Genomic DNA, 26,094 nt, shown 5'->3' with positions numbered 1-26,094 from the left:
TCAACCACCTTCTGTGGCAGAGAATTCCATAGGTTCACCATTCTCAGGCTGAAGAAAATTCTCCTCATCTCAGACCTAAAGGGTCTACCCTATATTCATAGACTGTGATCCCTGATTCTGGACACACCGGTCATCAGGATCATCTCGGTTGCATTTATCCTGTCCAGTCCTGTTAGAATTTTCAGGTTTCTATGAGAATCCTCTCATGCTTCTAAGAACAAAGAACAAAGAAAATTTACAGCCCAGAAACAGGCCCTTTGGCCCTTCAAGCCTGAGCCGATCTAAATGTACTGTCTAAACCTGTCGGTCAATTCCTAAGCATCTGCATCCCTCTGCTCCCCACCTACTCATGCATCTGTCCAGATGCATCTTAAATGAATCTCCCATGCCTGCCTCTACCATCTCTGCCGGTAACACGTTCCAAACGCCCACCACCCTCTGTGTGAAGTACTTGCTGTGTGTATCCCCCTTAAACTTTCCACACCTCACCTTGAAAGCATGACCTCTGGTTATTGAATCCGTCACCCTGGGAAAAAAGCTTGTCTCTATTCACCCTGTCTATACCCTTCATGATTTTGTAAACCTCAAACAGGTCCCCCCTCAAACTCCTTTTTTCTAGTGAAAATAAACCTAACCTACTCAACCTCTCTTCATAGCTAGCACCTTCCATACCAGGCAACATCCTCATAAACCTTCTCTGCAACCTCTCCAAAGTGTCCACATCCTTTTGGTAATGTGACGACCAGAACTGTACACATTCTGAATGTGGCCAAACCAATGTCTTGTACAATTTTAACATGACCTGCCAGCTTTATAGTCAATACCCCATCCAATGAATGCAAGCATACCATATGACTTCTTGACTACTCTATGCACCTATGCAGAAACCTTCAGGGTACAATGGACCTGCACTCTCAGATCTCTCTGCCCATCAACACTATGGACAATTTAGCATGGCCAATTCACCTAACCTGCACATCTTTGGATTGTGGGAGCAAACCGGAGCGCTTGGAGAAAACCCACACAGACACGGGGAGAATGTGCAAAATTCACACAGACAGAGGCTAGAATCAAACCCTGGTCCCTGGTGTTGTGAGGCAGCAGGCCATCCCTGTTTTAAAAAATGGTTTGCCAAAGCATTCCCATCAACTTCATCCCCGTTTCAAGATCTGGTCTCATCTGCAATTGCTTGTAGTCATTCTTATCAAAATCTATCTGTCAATCTTTGGCCTTCCCCTTTGATGTCTTGAAAGTAATCTTTGCCAAACCATACAACACCAGGTTATAGTCCAACAGGTTTAATTGGAAGCACACTAGCTTTCAGAGCATCGCTCCTTCATCGGGTGATAATGGAGGGCTCAATCCTTACACACAGAATTTATAGCAAAAATTTACAATGTGATGTAACTGAAATTGTACATTGAAAAATTGATTGTCTGTTAAGTCTTTCATCTGTTTGAATACCATGATAGTTTCATTTCTTACATGTGTAAATCAAAAAACCTTTTTGAAAAAGTTACATTCTCAGGTTAGCTGTTAACAATGGTGATAGCTAGACAATACGTTGAAGGTGTTAGCCCCCTGTGTTCTCTGTCTATGCCATGATGTTTAGATTGATTTTAATCTAAAAAGTGAGATAACTGAGTTTTACATGAATTCATGCAGTTTTTGAGCTCAGAGTTCGACATGAACGTTATTGTTTATGACTGGAAAGGAGCCAGCCGTTTCCATCATATGAAAGTTACATAATCACATTGTTTATTTTTTACACTATAACTGAGATTATACTGTTAAAGTACTTCAGAGGCACCACAATGCTCTGGAACATCCTGAGGTCATAAAGAACTGAAAGACATTGGAAATTTAAACAGGAATCATCAATATGGCCCCTCCTCTCCGATTGTCTGCACGATTGCGATAGGATCGAAAGGTGCTTAACAATCAAGTTCTTTCCTTGTGTTTCATTATGACTCAGTGCAGTACAGAAGGTGTTTTTAAAACAAATTTCATAGCTTTAGAAAAAACTAAAGTATAAAAATGGCAACGTTTAATTTGTCTAGATCATTCTATTATATACAGTTTACAGCACACTTATACAATGAGATGCATTTATGGTGTGCTATTTTCATTGAATGTTCCAGAGAACATCAATCTCTTAACGAGTAACACAAAAAAACAGGCCAGCCAGTGATTCAGCTCCATGTTGCCTCCGCATTCAAATAATTATCCTCCACCACCACTAAACACATATTCCCCTCACTCATCCATCTGCATTTCTCAGGGACTGTTTCCTCCAGGATACCCTAGTCCATTCCTCGATGACCACCAACACTACCACCCCTGCCTTCCCACTCTACCTTCCCATGTAACCACTGAAGATACAACAGCTGCCCTTTCACTTTTTCCTTGCTCGCCATTCAAGGGTATAAACAGGTGAAGCAGCACTTTACCAGTACCACCTCCAATCTGTCAATTGCATTTGCTGCACCCAGTGTGGCCCACTCTACCTTGGAGAAACGCAGACTGTGTGACCGCTTTGCAGAACACCTCTGGTCCATACACCAGCATGACCCTGACCTTCCCATAGTCGGTCATTTAACATGATATCCTGCTCGCATACCCACTTGGCTGTCTTCGGCATGTTACAATGCTCTAGTGAATCACAGCAAACAACTGGAGGAACAACATCTTATCTTCAGGCAGGGCACTTTACAACCTTCTGGACTTAATATTGAGTTAAACACCTTCAAATTATGAATGCACACCCATTTCTTCCCTCTTCTTTAGCTTTACTTGTTGCATTCTCTATCATCATGTTTTCTCTCTCCTCACCCAACTCCAGTGGGACTGTCTGTTTTTTTCCAGTTTGGCAATTGGACACACTATTGTTCTGCCATTCTCACATTCTGATCATCGAATCTGCATTAGCAGCACCTTTTCTCCCCCACCACTCCATACCCATACTGTTTCATTAACGCTGCCACCTCCATAGTCCTGATGATGAATCATCTGGACTCGAAATATTAGCTTGCTCTTTCTTGTTATGATATTGAAGGCATGTACTGTATCTTTAAGACAGAGTGAATGCTGTTCTGCACTGAGAGCTTATAAACACCTGTGACATGACTAGATGAGACGATTTGATGTTGGGGATATAAAAAAGGCAGGCATTTTGAAAATCTGAGAGTAACTGCCATCAACACAGGTCAAAGAAATTAGGAAACACTCTTTATCAAAGGTACCTTTTCATATGAAACATTTTCGCTGTAAATGAAAGAAGATGACCCAGGGAGATCTTCAGCCAGAAGAAGAAAGACATCCAAGATGGCAGCCGCTGAGCAGTTTTTGAGTTTAAAGTGTTGTAATTTTAGTAAGTGTTTTATTGGAACAGCATATTGTTACAGAGTTGTAGGCAGGTAATAAGCAGTTAAGAGAAAGGAGGGTTTTGAGTTGTGAAGAGTTGTTGCTTAATGATAACTTTTAGAGTTAAAGAGATCTCATGGAATACAGAGAGAACCAGCCATTTGGATACAGAACTGGCTCAAAGGTAGAAGACAGAGGGTGGTGGTGGAGGGTTGTTTTTCAGACTGGAGGCCTGTGACCAGTGAAGTGCCACAAGGATCAGTGCTGGGGCCTCTACTTTTTGTCATTTACATAAATGATTTGGATGCAAACATAAGAGGTACAGTTAGTAAGTTTGCAGATTACACCAAAATTGGAGGTGTAGTGGACAGCGAAGAGGGTTACTTCAGATTACAACAAGATCTTGACCAGGTGAGCTAATGGGCTGAGAAGTGGCAGATGGAGTTTAATTCAGATAAATGCAAGGTGCTGCATTTTGGGGAAGCAAATCTTACCAGGACTTATACACTTAATGGTAAGGTCCGAGGGAGTGTTGCTGAACAAAGAGACCTTGGAGTGCAGGTTCATAGCTCCTTGAAAGTGGAGTCGTAGGTAGATAGGATAGTGAAGAAGGCGTTTGGTATGCTTTCTTTTATTGGTCAGAGTATTGAGTACAGGAGCTGGGACGTCATGTTGCGCCTGTACAGGACATTGGTTAGGCCACTGTTGGACTACTGCGTGCAATTCTGGTCTCCTTCCTATCAGAAAAATGTTGTGAAACTTGAAAGGCTCAGAAAACATTTAAGAGGAAGTTGCCAGGGTGAGAGGATTTGAGCTATGGGGAGAGGCTGAACAGGCTGGGGCTGTTTTCCTTGGAGCGTCGGAGGCTGAGGGGTGACATTATAGAGGTTTACAAAATTATGAGGGTCATGGATAGAATAAATAGGCAAAGTCTTTTCCCTGGGGTGGAGGAGTCCAGAACTAGAGGGCATAGGTTTAGGGTGAGGGGGGAAAGATATAAAAGAAATCTAAGGGGCAACTCTTTCACACAGAGGGTGGTACATGTATGGAATGAGCTGCCAGAGGAAGTGGTGGAGGCTGGTACAATTACAACATTTAAAAGGCATTTGGATGGGTATATGAATAGGAAGGGTTTGGAGGGATATGGGCCAGGTGCTGGCAGGTGGGACTAAATTGGGTTGGGATATCTGGTCGGCATGGACATGTTGGACCGAAGGGTCTATTTCCATGCTGTACATCTCTATCACTCTATGACTCTATAATACAGCCATGATCTAATGTGCTTGCACTTACTCAAGAGAACAATCACACTAGGGATCCCTGCACATTGGTCACTTCAATATGAGGCCCTGTCTTGTCAAAATATACCCAATATTCATCTGAGGGAATGAAGGTGCAAACTGTTCACCTGCGTTCTTTATTTTGCTTAAACTGTCTATACTTTGCTACTGGAATGGAGTCTGATGAGTGTACAAACCTGGTACACAGAGGACCCTGTACTCCCTATTAGTCTATTGTTGGGCCACATTCAACCTTCTCAATTTAGGCACGGAGTTTTGGCTTTGTCAAACATGCTGCTGATTTCAGCATCAGGTACAATTTGCTGGTTACTGTTGACCCATGGTGTGTGAAGCCACCAACAACCCAAGAGTAAGGTTATCAATATAGATGAAAGGTAGATTTCATCATTCTGGTCCACAACTTTTGCATTCCTAATACTGATTGTCGATCGAAAATCGTTGCAGGCCTGGGAGAGCATTGCTGCAAGTGACCTTAAGTTGGGATGCCAGTGCAAGGTTATTAGACACCAATTTGCAGACTAGGGCATCATACACTTTGCTCTTGATGCTCAGTATTGCCAAGTTGACCAGTTCGTCCTCAGCTCTGGCATGCAAGTAAACACTCTAATTTGAGTTGACGAAAGTGTACAATGTCAACATGGGAAGAAATTTGCCAAAGTGAGTTGTCACCAGGATGCAGCCTTGCTTTACCCTCTGCTAAGCTTAAAAGTCTCAGATGATACCCCATTGTAACTGACAGGACTGTTCATGTTCTGGTAAAGGAAGAAATTAACTCTCAGAAGTCCAGGCATGTTCAAAGTGTCCATTTCTGCTGACAAGATGAAAGACCTTGATCAGGTTTATGAAGGCAATGAAAGGTCTGCACTGGTTGAAGATATTTCTGTAACTATGAAAGCAATAAAATTATGTCGACTGTCAGTCTGTCGGCTTTGAAGATATATTGAAACTCAGAACAGATTTGTAATGTCAGGGTCTATGATTTTCTCTGAACAACAGGAGCAAAACCCTTCCTCACAATACTTAACAAAGGCTTCTAGCAGTAATTATTGCGATCACTAGGTCCCTTTCAGTTTTTGTACAAGTGGCTGCACATCCCATTGCACAGATCACTGTTTCCAGCAAAAATACAAAATAACATGCAGCAGGGCTAGATTTCCATTACTGACAAATTCAGTATTCAACATTCCAGGAGTCTGGTATTTTGCAACCAGGGAAATCATCAATTGTCTTGTTGAGCTTGAATATGGTAGATGCACTGTCCAGCTCCTCCAAGACAATAATGTGGGGAATGGAGATGGAACAAGGGTTTGCTCCATTTCTCCACACATGGACCTCATATTGAAATACCACTAGGAATGTGCACTATTCCTGTGTAAAATTTTAACAAAAAATGCTTTATTCAAAACAAAAACAAACCACTGAATCTGCCAAAAATGTCAAATAATCTCTGTCTTCATGTTTCCTTTATCTTTGCAGCTTTCACTTTTCCTCTCCTTTTCATCTTGCTATTGCATAGCAGCTGATTATTATTCTGCAATTGTCACCTCCTCCAGACACGTCTTTTATTTCTTTCCTCTTCCTATGACCACTCCCTTTGGCCATTAGCCAACAACGTTTTTACCTTTTAATCTCCCCTGCTGTCAGCACTATCACAGACTTCCTCGCTTGTTCATTTTTCTTCCTCTCAATGTCTGGAACCCAGGTAAACTCCCTCAGATGATTTGCACCAGAGAATGTTTGATATGAAACATCAGTCTCAATTGTTAATTAATTTGTAATGTTAGGTGTCGTGACAGACCTCAAAGTGCCACATACTATATGGAAGGAAGTAGAAGTACGTTGTTGTTTATGAAATTTTATATCTGAAGTTTAATGCCATTTACTTCTATAAATGTTATGAATGAAACGTTATATGGTCTCCTACTCCAAAATATTATTTATCAATGATTTAAAGTGACAGGGTTCTTTAGCCCTCTCAGCCATTCCTTTCTCTTTAATTCCATATGCGCTTGTAAAAACACAAATTTGCCATCACCCGAAGATCACAACCTCATTTACCAATCATATGAGTTATGAATAAATACCTTTCATTTGTGCAGCATCTTTTACATCAGGTTGTCCCAAAGCACACTCAAAATAATTAAGTATTTTGGAAATGTAGTCAATGAAGCGGTGTAGGAACTATGGCACAGTTCAATTTGTACATAAACAGCAACATTGAAATGATCGCATAATTTATTTCTGTATGATTTTGATTGAGGGCTAAGTATTGTTCAGGACACAAGAGGGATCTCCTCTGCTCTTCTTCAAAATAGTGGTACAGGATTGGTTATGCCCACAGAAGAGGGCAGAAGCACTTATTGATTCATCTGTCACAAGAGCAATGATATTTTATATATATTTCAGTACAAAATACTGCAACATTAAATCAAGAACTGTTTTATCTGTATTTACTTGTGGTGTGTAGGCATTGCTGGCTGGCCAGCATTTATTCCCCATTCCTATTTGCCCATGAGAAGTGAGTGAGCAGTCTTCTTGAACCATCACTGTCCATATGCAGGAGGTAGATCTACAATGCCATTCAGAAAGAAATCCAGAATTTTGACCTGATGCCATTGAAGGAACATGGCAAATATATTTGCAAGTCAAGGAGGTGTAAGTCTTGGAAAGAAACTTGCAGGTGACAGTTTTGTCTTTGTAGGTACTGTCTGGGATCTTTGGTGAATTTCTGCAGTGCATCTTGTAGATCGTACAATGTGCTGCGACTGAACATCACTGTGGAGACACTGGATGTTTGTGGATGTCATGGGAATCAAGAGGGCTGCTGTGGACTAGATTTGTCAAACTTTTGAGTGTTGTCAGAGCTGCACCCATACAGGCAAGTGGGGAGTATTCCATCACAGGGGGGAAAGTGAGGACTGTAGATGCTGGAGAGTTAGAGTAAAAAAGCGTGACCTTAGATAAAGCATAGAGGTCAGGTAGTACCCAAGAAGAAGGAGAGTCGACATTTCGGACGTTAGCCTTTCATCAGGAATATGGAGGGGGAACGGGGCGGAGAGAGAAATAGGGGGGTGGAAGTGGGACTGGGGAAAGCTGGGATGGTGATAGATGGATCCAGGTAGGATCTGATTGTGATAGGTTAGTGGGGAGAGTGGAGTGGATAGGTGGGAAGATGGACAGGTAGGTCAGGTCAACCACTAGCATCAACTTCACCAGTTTCCAAATTTCCACACACCCTACCTCATCCCAGATCCAATCCTGCAACTGGGCATCACCCTGATCTACTTGTCCATCTTCCTTCCCACTAATCTGCTGTACCCTCCCCGCCAACCTATCACAATCACCTCCTACCTGCATTCATCTATCACCGTCCCACTAACCTTTCTCTCACGCCCAACCCCATCCCCCACTCCCATTTATCTCTTATCTCCTTTCCCTCTCCACATTTCTGCTGAAGGGCAAATCCCAAAACACCGACTTTCCTGCTGCTGACCTGCTGTGCTTTTTCCAACGCCACACTGTTCGACTCTAGTACTCCATCACACTCTTGACTTTTGATTTATACATGATGGACAGGCTTTGCGGAGTCAGATGGTGAGTTACTTGCTGTAGTATTCCTGGCTTCTGACTTGCTGTTGAAGTCACTATTTATTTGGTGAGGCCAGTTGAATTTCTGATAGTAGTGGATTCAGTGATGGCAGCACCATTGAATGCCAAGAGGTGCTGATTAGATTATCTCTTATTGGAGGTGGCCATTTGTATGACACAATGTAACTTGTCACTTGTCAACCCAAGCCTAGATATTGTTCAGGTCATGTTGCATTTGAACATGGACATCCTCAGTATCTGAAGAGTTATGAATGTTGCTGAACCCCATTGTGCAGTGATTGGTGAACATACTAACTTCTGACCTTATGATGGAAGGAAGGTCATTGATGAAGCGGCTATAGATGGTTGAGCCTGGGCCAAGAATACTACACTGAGGAACTCCTGCAGATACATCCTGGAGCTGAGGTGATTCGCCTCCAATAATGACAACAATTTTCCTACATGCCAAGTATGACTCCCACCAGTGGAAATTTTGCCCCTGATTCCTATTAATTCCAGTTTTGCTAGGGTTCCTTCATACCATACTCGGTCAAATGTAACCTTGTTGTCAAGAACTGTTACTCTCACATATCCACTGGAATTCAGTACTTTTGTATATGTTTGAACCAAGGCTGTAATGAGGTCAGGGGTTGACTGATCCCAGCAGAACCCAAACTGTCTGTCACTGAACAGGTTATTACTGAGCAGGTGCTGCTTGATATTACTGTTGTTGACAGCTTCCATCATTTTGCTGATGATCAAGAGTAGATAGATGGGAGGTAATTAGCCAGATTGGATTTGTCCTGCTTTTTTGTGGAAAGGACCTACTTGGGAAATATATTATATTGTCGGGTAGATGCCAGCATTGTTCCTATACTGCAACATCTTGACTAGAGGAGAGGCAAATTCTGGAGAATAAGTCTTCAGTACTATTGCCAGAATGTTATCAGGGCTCATTGCCTTTGCAGTATCTAATGCCCCCAGCCATTTTTTGGTATCACGTAGAATGAATAGAATCAGTCGACATTTATGATGCTGGGGACCAGTGGAAGATGCCAAAACAGTTCATCCACTTACACTTCTAGTTGAGGATTGCTGCAGAGCTTCCAGCATGACCTTTTTAACTGCCTCTTCCATCATTGAAGATGGGGATATTTGTGGAGACTCCTTCTCGAGTGAGTTATTTAATTGTCCTCCATCATTCACAACTGGATGTGGCAGTTTTGCAGAGCTTAGATCTAATCCATAGGTTGTGGAATCACTTAGCTCTATCTATCATTTGTTGCTTAAAAACTGTTTGTAAATATCTTTATATATCAGCCTCTTGGCTCTGCTCAACTTATTAGTCAAACCACAAAATGGTTTGGGGTTTCTGATGAACAACAACTTCTAGTTGATTGAAGAAAGCAGAACTGTGTCAACTTGCTGATACAAGTTGATCTTTGTTTTAAATTTCAGTTGTGTCTCCTGATGTGACCTAACAATCAATATCATGAAGAATAAATTGATAGTTTTAAAGTACAAAACAGTTGGTAAATATAGCTGTTTCTTATTTAGAATATGTTTATAAAATAAAAAGGTAACGTTGCTGTTTTTCAAATTTCTAGACAATTATGTAAATGAAGATAATAGTACCTGATTTTGCAATCTTCTCATTATTACAACAGACATTTTCTTAATATTATCATCTATCTCCAGACACCCCTCTGGCTACATTACTAACCTGAAACCTGTCTGAAGTATTTATTGAGGCAGAACTTACATTAGAGGTTGTGTGACAAGTGGATAAGCATTCTGCTTTCAATTACATGTAAATTTCACCGTAATTATGTCTAAATGGGCAATGGTCAAGAGTAAATCAGACAATAATTGCAATTCCTAGGATAAAAGCAAATTGCTGCGGATGCTGGAATCTGAAACCAAAAGAGAAAATGCTGGAAAATCTCAGCAGGTCTGGCAGCATCTGTAAGGAGAGAAAAGAGCTGACATCAGCTGGTTGCTCAGATGAAGAGGCAGTGAAAACATCATTAGTTCAGAAAAGAAAAACATGTGTATTGGAAGATATGTTCAATGGAAAAAACTTCTCAAGACTATAATTTCAAGACAATATCAATGGAGTTGTCCTCCATTTCCATGCTGGTAAAGCCGAGACAAAGTCAAGTGTAAAATTCTTCTGGATTCCTCCATGCAGCTTGATGTTGGCTTCAGGCTTTCTCTCAGGCTCCAGATATTTCATCGTTATATACCCATCATATTCTGTTGTGATTCACATTATCAAAATTCTCACCTGTGTCTTCTCCAGCAGAACTCACTGGTGATCTAGTTCTCTGATGAGTAATCAACTGAGCCAACTTACTCCTAGTCTTGCTTTAAATCATTCATTCCCAAAGTATCACCACTTGGAAGTTCTAAACCACCCTTTAAAATGCATGCAGTTTCAGTATCTATGTGAGATCAAGTGATAGTTGTTTCTTAATCAGCCGTCTCGTCTTCCACTTCTTGCCACTGCTTGGCCAAATTGTAACTATTGTGTTTTTATCATTCGTTCAGATAATATGGGGTTTGCTGATGATATATTTCAAGTTACAATTGTTAGTTGTGATGGGTTTGAAGGTGATGCCTAAGGGTCTTTGGTGAATATTTGCACTGCATCTTGGAGATAGGACACGTTGCTATTACAGAGCTTGGTAATGGAGAAAATGATATTTGTGAATGGGCCAACAAAACTGCTTTGTCCTGGATGGTGTCAAGCTTCTTGAAGTTTGTTAGAGCTACATTCATCCAGGCAAGTGAGGAGTATTCCATCAAACTCTGTTACTAGGAAAACAAAATCCAGATTGGGACAGGAAGGGAAAGGATGCACAAACATAGATAAAATGGTCACAAATAGAGTCAAAGAGCGGGGGTGGGGGGAATGGTAAAAGGTGAAATTAATGGCTTCTTTTCTTGAAAATGAACAGAGTATTTGGATCAAAGTAAACAAGTAGCTAATAATTAATTAGTCTTCAGGGATCAATACTTGTCCACTTTTATTTTTCATTTACATAAATGATTTGGATGTGAATATAGGAGGCATGGTTAGTAAGTTTGCAGATGACACCAAAATTGGTGGTATAGTGGACAGTGAAGAAGGGTTATCTAAAATTACAAAGAGAGGGCCAATGGGCTGAGAAGTAGCAGATGGAGTTTAATTTAGATAAATGTGAGGTAATGCATTTTGGAAAAGCAAATCTTAGCAGAACCTCTACACTTAATGGTAAGGTCCTAGGGAGTGTTGCTGAACAAAGAGACCTTGGAGTGCAGGTTTATAGCTCCTTGAAAGTGGAGTCGCAGGTAGATGTTTGGTATGCTTTCCTTTCTTGGTCAGAGTATTGAGTACAGGAGTTGGGAGGTCATGTTGCAGCTGTACAGGACATTGGTTAGGCCACTGCTGGAATATTGCATGCAATTCTGGTCTCCTTCCTACCGGAAAGATGTTGTGAAACTTGAAATGGTTCAGAAAAGATTTACAAGGATGTTGCCAAGGTTGGGGGATTTGAGCTACAGGGAGAGGCTGAATAGGCTATGGCTATTTTCCCTGGAGCATTGGAGGCTGAGGTAAACACCTTATAGAGGTTTTTTAAATCATGAGGGGCATGGGATAGGATAAATAGACAAAGTCTTTTCCTTGGAGTGGGGGAGTCCAGAACTAGAAGGCATAGGTTTAGGATGAGAGGGGAAAGATATAAAAGAGACCTAAGAGGCAACTTTTGCACTTGGAGAATGGTACGTGTTTGGAATGAACTGCCAGAGGAAGTGGTAGAGGTTGGTATAATTTCAATATTTAAAAGGCATCTGGATGGGTATATGAATAGGAAGGATTTGGAGGGATATGGGCCAGGTGCTGGCAGGTGGGACAGGATTGGGTTGGATATCTGGTTGGCATGGATGAGTTGGACCGATGGGTCTGTTTCCATGCTGTACATCTCTATGACTCTATGACTGTAAACTGCACACTGCAAAACTGTTTGTTTATGTTATGAATCTGCTGACCCAAGATCTGTTATTTGCAAAGTCTTGTTCGGAAATAATTGAGCAGTTCTGAGGGTCATTGAATATTTTAATCTTCACTGTGTTGTGAATCCAATGATAGGGAGGCTGAATTGGTTGGACCTGTTGTCCCTGTGTCATAACACTTGTCCTAACTGGGTAACCCCTTGTTCTGAGATTCTGCCCTCTGGCCCAAGACCATGTCACAAGGGAAAACAACCTTTCTACCTCTACCCTATTAAGTTCTGTCATTTCTTTGTAAGTACCCTTATTTAAGTCTAGCACAATTGTTTCGGAGCTAAGTTTCTCTTTCTCAAGCTGATTGCACTGGAGGGGATGCAGAGGAGATTCACCAGGATGTTGCCTGGGATGGAGCCTTTCAGCTATGAAGACAGGCTAGATCAGCTGAGGTTGTTTTCTTTGGAGCAGAAAAGTTTGAGGGGGGACCTGAATGAACTGTGTAAGATTAATAGGGACTTGGACAGGGTGGATAGAAAGCAGCTGTTCCCCTTAGTTGAAGAATCAAAGATAACAGGATATAATTTTAAGGTGAAAGGCAAGAGGTTTAGAGCAGATGTGAGGAAAACTTCTTTTGCCCAGAGGGTGGTGGAGTTCTGGAATGCAATACCTTGGAGGATGATAGAGACAGAAAACCTCACAAATTTTAAAAAGTGTTTGAAATGTTACAACGTCAAAGGCTGTGGGCCAAGTGTACCATGTGTAGATTTACAATGTGTAGATTTATTTTTGTCATTGCAGACTCAATGAACCAAAGGGTCTCTCCTGACCTATATGATTCTATGAATTATTTGCAAAAGAAGTCTATACAGATAGTAATGGTAGCAGCAAAACTCTATTTGTAATCTTTTTTAATGGTCAAGAAACAAAACACCTTGAGTTTGTGGGGGTGAATTGAGTTATACCTTTAAATATAATTAGTGATGTGCAAAATGTGCCATGTCAAAGTAACAACAAATCACATGGAATTGGAAGGTGGGCATGTTGTTCTCCAACTAAGATGTCCTCTCTGACTATCCTCTCTGTATAATTATGTTCAATAAAGCCTGTTGTTGGTCAATCAGCAAACTGTAGGTCTCACGTTACTACATGGTGGCAAATGGTAGCCAAAGTCATAAAACCAGAGGCAGATAAAAGAGCTTGAATTGAAGCCCAGTGATGACAAACCTCAAAGCCCAGTTTCCAAACCCAGAAGTGCAGAAAACACCTGATGAAGCTCAGCGGTAGTAGAAACAGGTTAGTGATGGACTTTGAGGCATACCTAGGCACAGAAGAGGAAAACCCATACTGAAGAAGAAAATGCAAGAGATAGCCCATGGTTGGCAACAGGAAGAAAGCATTTGGCGACACTAAGTAAAGTATTGCAGAAATGAAAATACTTAGAGATGAGGAAGAAACAGGCAGTCAGAAAAAATACATAAAGGAATGGGGCATGATCCAAACCACATAGTATTCACACCGTCGGGAACCTTACCAAGTCAGTCACAGCAAAAGTCACAAATGCATGAAGAGAATCTGAGGAAAGGCTGCAGCAATAGCACAGAAAATTAAGCAGGTTGTAGGAGTCCCAACAGTCAGAGATGTCGAAGCAAAATATTGCAGGTGCTGAAGACTTTGAAAAATGGTATTGGAGAAACACAGCAGGTCTGACAACACCAGGATATAGTCCAACAGGTTTATTTCGAAGTACTAGCTTGATCTTCCATATAAACCTGCTGGACTATATGCTGGTGTCATGTGATTTTTAGCTTTGTCCACCCCAGTCCAACACCAGCACCTCCTCTTCACAGTATCTACAGAGACAGAGAAGCAGAGCTAACATTTCAATTCCGGTGACTTCTTCGGAACTGAGGAGGATGTAGAGTGCAAGGATTAATTCTTCCTGGGTTAATATGATTGGCTCACAACAAGAATTTGATTCCCTTGATGTTACAGACCTATGGGACAAATTTTGGTCCACAAGAGATTAAAATAAGTGCAAGAGACACATGTTTTAAATTAATAAGAGCAGACTGATCTATCTTCTCAGATGCTTTACTATGGTTGGGGTCAAGAATCCTCAGAGCATCCTCAAAGTACTACACTTTGCTACAACAGAAAAGAGATCATGGAGAACTTATGCATACTTCCTAATCAACATGGTTTTTCATTAAAGCAGAACTTAAAGAACTTGTGGCATTTTATGGTTAACAAGCATCAAATATATTGAAATCTTGGTTAGCAGACATCAAAAACACTTCAGTCCTAGCACTTAAAGAGAGTGCTGTAGACCTCCATTTATCTCAAAGTAGAAACTAAAAATGGTGGGAAAAGAAAGTGATTGGCATTCATCAAAAAACATTCTGGACAGTGAATTGTTCTGAGAGAGAAGGAAGCCAACACCCAAGTCATTCATGTACTTGAATCTGTAATTTTGGATGTTCTTGTATTTCTAAATTCAGGGTCACTGTTCTTGATCACCAGCTATCTCTTCCAAAAGGAATCAATCATTTATTGAAGAAGTAAAGCTGTCTTGTTATTCCAAAGAATCTACAAAGAGACGCAGCAACAACAAATGCACTCACAGTTCGATGAAAAGGTTCCTCCCAGGGTAGACTGAATTGAATTGAGTTAAATTTATTGTCACATGTAGTGAAAAGCTTTGTCTTGCAAGCATACAGGCAGATCACAGAGTTAAATAGCATAGATAAGTAAATAATGGTAAACAGTGGCAAAAACAAAAATACAGGTATAGGTGAATGTTAAGAGTTTGAGAGTCCATTCAGTATTCTACCCATGGGGTAGAAACTATTTCGAAACTGGCTGGTGCATGTGTTCAGGCTTCTGTACCTTCTCCCCAATGGTCGAGGTTGTAGAAAAACATTGCCAGGGTGGGATGGATCTTTGAGAATGCTGGCAGCCTTTCCTTGACAGCAGCTGAAAATGTGTTGCTGGAAAAGCGCAGCAGGTCAGGCAGCATCCAAGGAGTAGGAGAGTTGACGTTTCGGGCTTGAGCCCTTCTTCAGCCCTTCTTCTCCTGCTCTTTGGATGCTGCCTGACCTGCTGTGCTATTCCAGCAACACATTTTCAGCTCTGATCTCCAGCATCTGCAGTCCTCACTTTCTCCTTTCCATGTCAGCAGCCCTGGTAGATGGATTCTATAGATGGGAGGTTGGCCTTTGTGATTGTCCAGGCCGAGCTCACCACTCTCTGTAACCGTCTCCAATCTTGAATGGTACAGTTGCCACACCAGGTAGTGATACATCCAGACAGAATGCTCTCAATGGCACACCTATAAAAGTTGCCAAGGGTATTTGCCGCCATGCCAAATTTCCTCAGCTACCTGAGGAAGAAGAAACATTGTTGGGCCTTTGTAACCAGTGGGCCCACATGAAGAGTCCAAGAAAGCTTGTTTGGATGACCACTCCCAGGAGCCTGACACTCTCCACTTGTTCCACCTCTGTGCTGTTAATGTGTAGGTGGGCGGGGGGGGAGGAGGGGCATGAGTAACATCCCACCGAAAGTCAGTAATGAGTTATTTGATTTTGCTGGCATTGAGAGCTAGGTTGTTCTCAGTGAACTATTTTTCCAGGTCTTCCACCTCCCATCTGTAGTCTGTTTCATCGCCATCTGAGATTCGATTGACTATGGTGGTGTCATCAGCGAACTTGTAAATGGCATTCATCTAGTATTTGGCGGCACAGTCATGGGTATACAGTGAGTACAGTAGGGGGCTGAGTATGCCCCTCTGGGGGGGCTTCAGTGTTGAGTGTTAGTGAGAATGAAATATTGTCCCCAATCTTCACTGATTGTGGCCTGTGGGTCAGGAAACTGAGGATCTAGTTGCAGAGAGTGGGGTTTAATCTGAAATCATTAAGTTTAATAATCAGTCTTGAAGGGATAGTAGTGTTGAAGGCTGAACTGTACTCAATGAGTATGATTCTCACGTAGCTGTTCTTAATGTCAAGATGATCTAGGGAGGAGTGAAGGGCAAGTGATATGGCATCTGACGTGGATTTGTTGGTCTGATAGGCAAATTAGAGTTGGTCAAGAGTAGTGGGGAGGCTGGATTAATTAATGCCTTGACCTTTCAAAGCACTTCATGACCACTGAAGTTAGGGCCACTAGGCAGTCATCATTGAGCCGTGCTGCATGAGCCTTCTTAGGCACAGGGATGACCCTCTTGAAACAGGCAGGGACAGTGGCCTGCTGCGGGGAGAGGTTGAAGATGTCCGAGAAGACCTCTGCCAGCTGATCTGCACACGGTCTGGTATTCCATCTGGCCCCATTGCTTTCCTTGGAATCACACTGAGGAAAACTGATCTGAACTCTGATGGAGTGACTGTTGGGATAGGTTCATCAGGACTTGTCGGAATAGATGTTACCTCGCCACCAAAATTCTGCTCAAAGCGAGCATAGGAGGCGTTGAGACAATCTGGGAGGGATATGTCATCGACTGCTATCTTGTATTGTCTCTTTTTAGAACCTGTGATGTCATTCAGTCCTTGCCATAGTCGCCGGGTGTCTGTCTGGGTCTCTAGTTTGGATTAGTATTGGTCCTTGGCTGCCCTAATGACTCTGCGAAGGTCATACTTGGATTCCTTATAGTTGAGTGGGTCGCCTGGTCTGAAGTCTTCACGCCTGGTTTTAGCAGGTTCTGTATGTCCTGATTCATCCAGTGTAGCCAGATAACCAGATCACTGGTGAGAAGCAGAATGTAATTTTGTGGTCGTTCAAATAATAATGAAAACAAGTGAAGATTTACAGCCAGTATATCAGTATATGTGTGCTCTCCAGAATTATAGAGTTAGAAAGAAATATTCAACTGTACAATACAGGCGTCAGAGCTTTAAAACAGACTTACAACAATGAACAAAAGCAAGGTGAATTCGTTCATGAAGTGCAAGCAAAGAACATAGAATAGGGAACATAGAATAGTATAGTATGTACAGGCCCTTCAGCCCTCAATGTTGTGCTGATTTTTTATCCTACTCTAAGATCAGACTAACCTACATACCTTTCATTGTATTATCTTCCATGTGCCTACCCAAGAGTCGCTTAAATATCCCTAATGTATCTGACTCTACTATCACTGTTGGCAGTGCATTCCATGCACCCACCACCTCTGTGTAAAGAACCTAACTTTGATATCCCCCCCTAAACCTTCTTCCAATCCCCTTAAAATTATGCCCCCCGTCATGATAGCCATTTCCACCCCAGGAAAAAGTCTCTGGCTATCCACTCTATCTATGCCTCTCATCATCTTGTATACCTCTATCAAGTCACCTGTCATCCTTCTTTGCTCCAACAAGAAAAGCCCTAGCTCCCTCAGCCTTTCTTAATATGACACGCCCTCCAGTCCAGGCAGCATCCTGGTAAACCTCCTCTGCACTCTCTAAAGCTTCAATGTCTTTCCAATAATGAGATGACCAGAACTGTATGCAATATTCCAAGTGTGGTCTTACCAGGGCTCTATAGAACTGCAGCATAACCTCACGCCCTTAAACTCAATCCCCTTGCTAATGAAAACCAACACACCAGGCACCTTCTTAATAAGCCTATCAACTTGGGTGGCAACTTTGAGGGATATATGGACATGGACCCCAAGATCCTTCTGTTCCTCCACACTGCCAAGAATCCTGCCTTTAACCCTGTATTCTGTATTCAAATTCGACATTACGAAGTGAATCACGCTTTCTCAGGTTGAAGTCCATCTGCCACTCATCAGCCCAGTTCTGCATCCTGTCAATGTCCCATTACAATTTACAAAAGCCCTCCACCTATACACAACTCCACCAACCTTTGTGTCATTGGCAAACGTACTAACCCACTCTTCCACTTCCTCATCCAAGTCATTTATAAAAATCACAAAGAGCAGAGGTCCCAGAACCGATCCCTATGGAACATCACTGGTCACCGAGCTCCAGGCTGAATACTTTCCATCTATCACCATCCTCTCTCTTCTATGGGCCAGCCAATTGTGTATCCAGACAGCCAGATTTCCCTGTCTGCCATGTCTCCCTACTTTCTGAATGAGCCTACCATGGGGAACAGGCTCTGGCCCGAAACGTCGAATTTCCTGTTCCTTGGATGCTGCCTAACCTGCTGTGCTTTAACCAGCAACACATTTTCAGCTCGAACCTTATCAAATGCCTTGCTAAAATCCATTTACACAACAACTGGTCTACCTTCATCAATGTGTTTGGTCACATCTTCAAAGAATTCAATAAGGTTAGTGAGACAGGACCTGCCCCTAACATATCCATGCTGCCTATTTCTAATTAAACTATGGTTTTACAAGTAATCATAAATCCTGTCTCTCAGAATCCCCTCCAATATTTTGCCCACCACAGACATAAGACTGACTGGTCTGTAATTCTCAGGATTATCCCTATTTTCTTTCTTGAACAAGAGAATAGCATTTGCCACCCTCCAATTATGTGGCACTACTCTAGTGGACAGTGAGGATGCAAAGAAGATCGCCAAAGGTACAGTAATCTCTTCCCTCACTTCCTGTAGAAATCGAGGGTATATCTCATCTGGCCCAGGGGATTTATCTATCCTTATGTCTTTCAATATTTTCAGCACATCCTCCTTCTTAACATCAACCTGTTCGAGCATATCAGTCTGTTATACACTGAGCTCACAAACAACAAGGTCCCTCTCACCAGTGAGCCTGACATCGGTGGTGGGAAAGTTGCTGGAGAGAGTACTGAGGGATAGGATCTTTTTATATTTAGAAAAGAATGGGCTTATCAATGATAGGCAACATGGTTTTGTGCAGGGGGAGATCGTGCCTTACCAACTTAATAGAGTTCTTTGAGGAAGTGACCAAGTTGATTGATGAAGGAAGGGCTGTTGATATCATACACGTGGACTTTAGAAAGGCGTTTGATAAGGTTCTCCATGGTAGACTAATGGAGAAAGTGAAGTCATATGGTGTGCAGGGTGTTCTAGCTAGGTGGATAAAGAACTGGAGACAGTAGTTGAAGGGAGTTTCTTGAAATGGAGAAAGGTGACCAGTGGTGTTCCACAGGGGTCAATGTTGGGGCCACTGTTGTTAATAATATACATAAATGATCTGGAATGATCAGCAAGTTTTCAGATGACACGAAGATTGGTGGAGTAGCAGGAACCATAAGGGACTGTCAGAGAATACAGGAGGATATAGATAGACTGGAGAGTTGGGTGGAAATGTGGCAGATGGATTTCAATCCAGACAAATGTAAGGTGATGCATTTGGGCAAGACTAATTCTAGAGCAAATTATACAATGAACAGAAGAGCCTTGGGAAACGTTAATGGGCAGAGAGATCTGGGAGTGCAGGTCCATTGTACCCTGAAGGTTGCTGCACCAATGGATAGAGTGGTCAAGAAGGCATATAGTACGCTTGCCTTCATTGTACGGGGTATTGAGTATAAGAGCTGGCAAGTCATGTTAAAATTGTAAAACACATTGGTTCAGCCACATTTAGAATACTGTGTACAGTTCTGGACACAACATTAGCAAAAGGATGTGGATGCTTTGGTGAGGGTGCAGAGAAGGTTTACGAGGATTCTGCCTAGTATGGAAGGTACTAGCTATGAAGAAAGGTTGAGTAGGTTAGGTTTATTTTCATTAGAAAAAAGGAGATTGAGGAGGGACCCGATTGAGGTTTACAAAATCATGAAGGATATAGACAGGATAGACAAAGATAAGCTTTTTCCCAGGGTGAAGAATTCAATAACCAGAGGTCACACTTTCAAGGTGAGGGGTGAACTGTTTCAGGAGGATACACGCAGCAAGTACTTCACATAGAGGGTGGTGGGTGTTTGGAACACGTTACCAGCAGAGGTGGTAGAGGCAGGCAAGGTAGATTCATTTAAAATGCATCTGGACAGATGCATGAGTAGGTGGGGAGCAGAGGGATGCAGATGCTTAGGAATAGACCGACAGGTTTAGACAGTACTTTTGGATCGGCTCAGGCTTGGAGGGCCGAAGGGCCTATTCCTGGGCTGTAAATTTTCTTTGTTCTTTTTTCTTTGAATACTGAAGCAAAATATTCATTAAGGACCTCCCCTACCTCCTCCGACTCCAGGCACAACCCCCCTCTACTATTCCTGATCAGCCCTACCCTCATTCTGGCCATCTGCGTGTTCCTCACATAAGAGAAGAATGCCTTGGGGTTTTCCTTAATCCTGCCCACTTCATGCCCCTTTCTAACTCTAAGTCCATTCTTCAGTTCCTTCCTGGCTACCTTGTAACCCTCTAAAGCCCTGTCATTGCCTCCTCAACCTTAAGTAAGTTTCCTTCTTCCTTGTCACATCACTTGTCATCTAAGGTTCTTTCAACCTACCTTCCCTTCCTTACCTCTGTGGGACAAACCTGCCCAGCACTATCAGTATGTGCTTCCTAGACAACCCCCACATTTCTGTCATGCATTTCCCTGAGAACATCTGATCCCAACTTAGACGCTCCAGTTCCTGCCTAATAGTGTTGTAATTCCCCCTCCCACAATGAAATACTTTCCCATACCATCAGAGGGGAACAGCCACAGCGGGTCCCTGCACTGATTGCCTATTCCCTTTCCCTCTCCTGACGGTCACCCAGCTACATTTATCCTGTAACTTAGGTATGACTACCTCCCTATAACTCCTGTATACCACTCCCTCAGCCTCCCAAATGATCTGAAGTTCATCCAGCCCCAGCTCCAGTTCCCTAACGCCGTCTGTGAGGAGCTGGAGTTGGGTGTACTTCTCGCAGGCGAAGTCAGCAGAGACACCAGTGGTGACCTTTACCTCCCACATCCTGCAAGAGGAGCTTGTAACTGCCCTCACCTCCAATCCCTCTGCTCTAAACTGGCAAGAGAGTTTGAATAAATGGCATGGTGGCTCAGTGGTTAGCACTGCTGCCTTACAGCACCAGGGACCCAGATTCGATTCTAGCCTCGGGCAACTGTCTGTGTGGAATTTGCACATTCTCCCCGTGTCTGCGTGGATTTCTTCCGGGTGCCTTCAGAGGTATGCAGGTTAGGTGAATTGGCCATGTTAAATTGCCCATTGTGTTAGGTACATTAGTCAGGGACTGGGTGGTTGCTCTTCGGAGGGTCGGTGTGGACTTGTTGGGCCGAAAGGCCTGTTTCCACACTGTAGGGAATCTAATCTAAAACAAAATACATACCTTACCAACCCTCTACACATGGCCTTTTTTTTGGTTTGGGGAGGGGGCTGGGGTAGACACTACAACGTGTAGTGCCTCGGGTTTAGCCACAGGCCTCAATATATAAGTTCACGTGCCCAGCATTCCCCATGTCCGTGTCCACTCCTGTTGAGCCTTCGCTCCACCTATTCACAAGATAAGTATTTAACACAAAAATTTACCTTCCTGGCAGCCCCCAGGTCTGCGCTCTCACCAATCTTGCTGCTGCAAATACAGTTTAAGGAAACCTCCAAACTTTGAAAACAGTCCAACCAAAGGTAATTCAACATTTGCAAGCAGCTGGTAAAAAATTATTCAAGGAAAAGGAAACACTCAAGTCTTAATTGGATAAACCAATGGATTGAATGTTTAATAATGATTAATTTTCATAAAAGTCAGTTGAAATTTACATGTGAGTATCATGAGTAAGCCAGGGAGGCAATCAGGGATTTTTTTCAGTAAGGAATTAGAAACCCAAACTTAAGAGCTCCTAAAACTGAGCAGAATCTCAGAAAAACTTAAAATCTAGCATCAAATAGAATTTAACCATGTCAAATGCAAGCAAAATGTGGATAGGTGCACATTACTAAAAGAAACTGCTGAACAGCAATCCAAGCAGTTAGCAGTCTCAAAGCACTATCAAGCCTCAAAGAATGAAAAGGAACTGTTTCTGAGGGAAACCAAACAGCTACAGCAAAGTGAAAAAAGAAAATGAAGACCTTCAAGTCTAACACGCCGACATTACGCAACACCAGGTTATAGTCCAACAGGTCTATTTGCAAGTACCAGTTTTCAGAGCACTGCTCCTTAGTCAGGTAGCTAGTGGGCCAGGATCATTGGACACAGAATTTATAGTAAAAGATCAAAATACCATAAAACTGATGTGATGTATTGAACAAATCTAGATTGCTGTTAAGTCTTTAATCCCTTAGAATGGGAATGCAGGTTTCGATTGATTAATATAAATCCCAGAACTTTTTCAAGTGACAGGAGTCAAGGACATTCAGCCTCAGATCTTTGGGTAACCTTCCTCCAAGGTGGACTTCTGGATACACAACAATGCAGATTCGCTGAACAGAGACTGATAGCCAAGTTCAGTACCCATGAGGATGGCCTGAACCAGGATCTTTAGTTCATAGCACATTACTGGTGACCCCCACTACACTTCATGCTCTCACACGCACATTCACACACAAGCACACATACACCTACGCACATGATTACATTCACACAGACCCTCTCTCATACACATGCCCCCTCTCTCTCGCACACACTCAAACGCACACCCTCTCACAGGCATATACTCCATCACACACGTTCATACATTATCAAGTGCATACACATATCACGCGCACACACCCACACACACACACACACACGCACGCACACACTTTTACGTTTATGGGGTGAATTTGCATTTGCAGATTTGAATTTGCAGATACATTCTACTTTGTTCAAAAAGCAGTCAGTCAATGTAACATCTTATAAATTCCTACTTTGGAAATAGAACCAGTTTGACTCAAGTTTGGGATGCAGACAGACTTTAACTTCACACCTTGAATGCATTATCTGAGCTGAGATGTCACTTTTTTTATATACTGACAGAAGTTTAAGTTATCTCGGAACTGTCACTTGAAAGATGTTCTGGGATTTACACATCGAAACCTGCATCCCCATTCCAAGTGATTCTAAGTGTTGTGTGATTTTTAAGTTTGTCCACTCCAGCCCAACACCAGCACTCCCATCGATTTCAACATTAGTCATCAGCTAGCAGCAGTTCACAGGGACAGTATAAAGTTATACCATGTGAACAAACACAACTGCTTCATGAATATGTAGGGTTGTTAACAAGACACAGGAAAGAGCTTATAGATAAAAAGGAGCATGTACCAAAAAAAGCTTAAAGAAGAATTCCACAAATCCTGTGCAGAGACAACCCGGGTTCTTATACAATTGACACATCAAAGATATAACCTGATGCAAGAACAAGTCTCTCTTTTACTGACATATTCAGAAAACAAAGTTCACTGTCATTTATTAGCTGAAGAAAACGTTTTGTCCCAATCTGCAAGTAATGATCTTACCTCTGAAAAATAAACTCTCAAATCAACGTACAGAGATATTTAAAGCTTTGCAGAAGAATATCCTGGTAAAGCACTTGCTCATTAATTAAATGTGATAATATAAATATGAAGTTATCCATTTTGGTTGGAAAAATAGATGGGCAATTTACTATCAAAATGGAGAGAAATTTCTGCTGCAAAGGGATCTGGGTGTCTTCATGCATGAATCACAGAAAACTAGTATGAAGGCACAGTGAGTAATAAGGAAGGCAAATAGAATTGTGGTATTTAATGTGAAAGAAATAGCATATAAAAGCAGGGGGGTATTGCTACATCTGTATAAACATTAGTGAGACTGCATCTGGATGTTGTGTACAATTTTGGTCCCCTCACTTGAAAAGGGATGTAGTTCAGAGGAGTTTCATTAGGTTGATTCCAGAGAAGGGTTTGTTCTACGAAGACAGATTGAAAGTTTGGGTATATATTCTCTGGAGTTTAGGAGAATAGGAGGTAATCTAATTGAGTGTATATAATTTGCTGAAGGGAGTTGACAAAGCACATATAGAGAAGAAGTTTCCTCACGTTGGACAATCTAGTTTTAGGATAGGGGGTAGCAGATTTAAAACAAAGATGAGAAGTTACTTCGCTCAAAGAGTCATGAAGCTGAGGAATTCACTCCCCCAGAGTGGAGGAGATAGACAGTTTGTTAATTAATAATGGATTGAAGGGTATGAGGAGTGAGCAGGAAAGTGGAGTAGAGGCCGAGGTGGGATCAGCCATGGTCATATTAAATGGCAGCCAGGCTGAATTGTCTACTCCTGCTCCGAGTTCTTACGTTATGTTAAAGAGATCAACTTCAGAATGATTGAAGAAGGAATTGTTTAAGGAAGGAATTAGAAAATACTGTAATGGAAGATGCAAAACTTAAGCGTTCAACATCTAGCCAATACAGACTCTCAGATGAAATCAAAGTTTACTTAAGCCCCCTAGGGAAGGAAATCTGCCATCCTGAACTGATCTGGGTTTATGGTAATTCCATACCCACAGTAATGTGGTTAACTCTTTACTGAATGGTCCAAAACAACTGCTCACTTCAGGGACAATCACATATGGTCAACAAATGGATCTTGTGGCTCACCTAACTAGTGATACCCATGTCCCTGAAAGAATAAGGGGAAACATTTTCCCTGGTCCATTAACAGTGGGAGTCTATCCTCTCCCTGGTGCTGTACTTAATCTCGATGTAAAATCTAATTGAACTTTACATTAGTTATACAATTGGAATGTACACACAAGCTAAATTAGAATGAAAATTACTTTTGTAATTAAAGAGCTATTCACTTTGTTTAATGAGATGACCACTTAACTAGAAGGGATTTTTCAAATAGATATTCCTTTCAAACTATTAACTCAGCTGCAGTAATTAAACATGCTTCTTACATGTTTATAATGTAATCTTAATACCAGAGCCAAACATTTTTTTTTCTTATTTTCAAATTACCGGTTGCAAACAGAATAAGTCTTTATGCACACGGTTTTTTACATTTTTAAATGAAGCTTTGCAATTTCATTAAGAATAAAAAGCTCACCTTTAAGCAGGGAGGGGCAGACTTTGAAGAACTTTTCTGTGAATGGGTTTAATCTATGGCACCTTTAATTGCATTTCATGTCTTGGAGGAAGCCTTGAAAGAGGCTGAAGAGAAGTGGGGTGGGGTGTGGTGTTACATTAAAAATGTAGCGTGCAGAGGCTCCACCTCAGGCCTTGACACACCTGCTTCATCTCACGAAAACTTAGGGAGTCGATTCTGTAGAGACAGCACTCTGTGTGACTCTGTGCAAGGCAGGCTTGACTTTGCTCTTTTATTTTCTTTGCATGCTTTGAACTTGTTGTTCTTCAATGTTATGACATGCAGCCGTCATTTAATAATTAATTGAAATGGAAGCGGGGGGGGGGGGGGGGGGGGGGATATAAGAAAAGGTTGAACAGATTGCTTATGTTGTGTGTCCAAGTATGGCTGTTACAACTTTAACAGTGTCAGCCTTGATGGGAAATTTATGCTGATTTGGTATCTCAAAATCTCTCATAATTTGAAGATGATGAATTTACTATATCATTTACTGTGTGTTTACTTATAATTACAACATTCTCCACATACGTGTTTTCTGTGTCTTGAATTTCACCACAATTACTGTTTGAAGTATGCAGTTTGAATTCCAATGATATCAGATTTTTTAAAAAAAACACATTATATGCAGTCAACATTTAATGCCCTAATGTGACACTGGGGCATAAGGCATCACATCAAGCTTTGCCTGAACTTTTCACAGGAACTCCTGATTTATGTATCATTGCAACATCATGCACAGTCCATGAGGTCTAACATGTAAGATTGCCATTGGTCAATACTTCCCTACATCAATTAAGAAGTTATTTTTAAAAATTCTTAAGATTTGAGCACCATTAGACAAAATCAATATTATTGCTATGATGTGAAGATTTCCATAGTCTGACAGTCAGTCACTGTACTCACATTAAAGCTATCACCTTATACCAGCAATGTATCTTGTAGACACTT

At 41.8% G+C, this 26,094-nt stretch overlaps 1 long non-coding RNA gene across 1 annotated transcript in view; it reads right to left on the bottom strand.

Annotated features, from left to right (window-relative positions):
- LOC132831052 (uncharacterized) overlaps positions 1–25,190 on the bottom strand; it is a 116,315-nt gene extending 91,125 nt beyond the window's left edge. The window contains exon 1 of the long non-coding RNA XR_009646472.1: positions 25,108–25,190. This is a non-coding gene — a long non-coding RNA (uncharacterized LOC132831052). The remainder of the gene's footprint in view (positions 1–25,107) is intronic.
- Positions 25,191–26,094: the final 904 nt, after the last annotated feature.

The sequence above is a fragment of the Hemiscyllium ocellatum genome, chromosome 3, assembly GCF_020745735.1.
Source record: "Hemiscyllium ocellatum isolate sHemOce1 chromosome 3, sHemOce1.pat.X.cur, whole genome shotgun sequence".
Taxonomy (NCBI): Eukaryota; Metazoa; Chordata; class Chondrichthyes; order Orectolobiformes; family Hemiscylliidae; genus Hemiscyllium; species Hemiscyllium ocellatum.
This window is presented reverse-complemented; position numbering and strand designations above follow the sequence as displayed.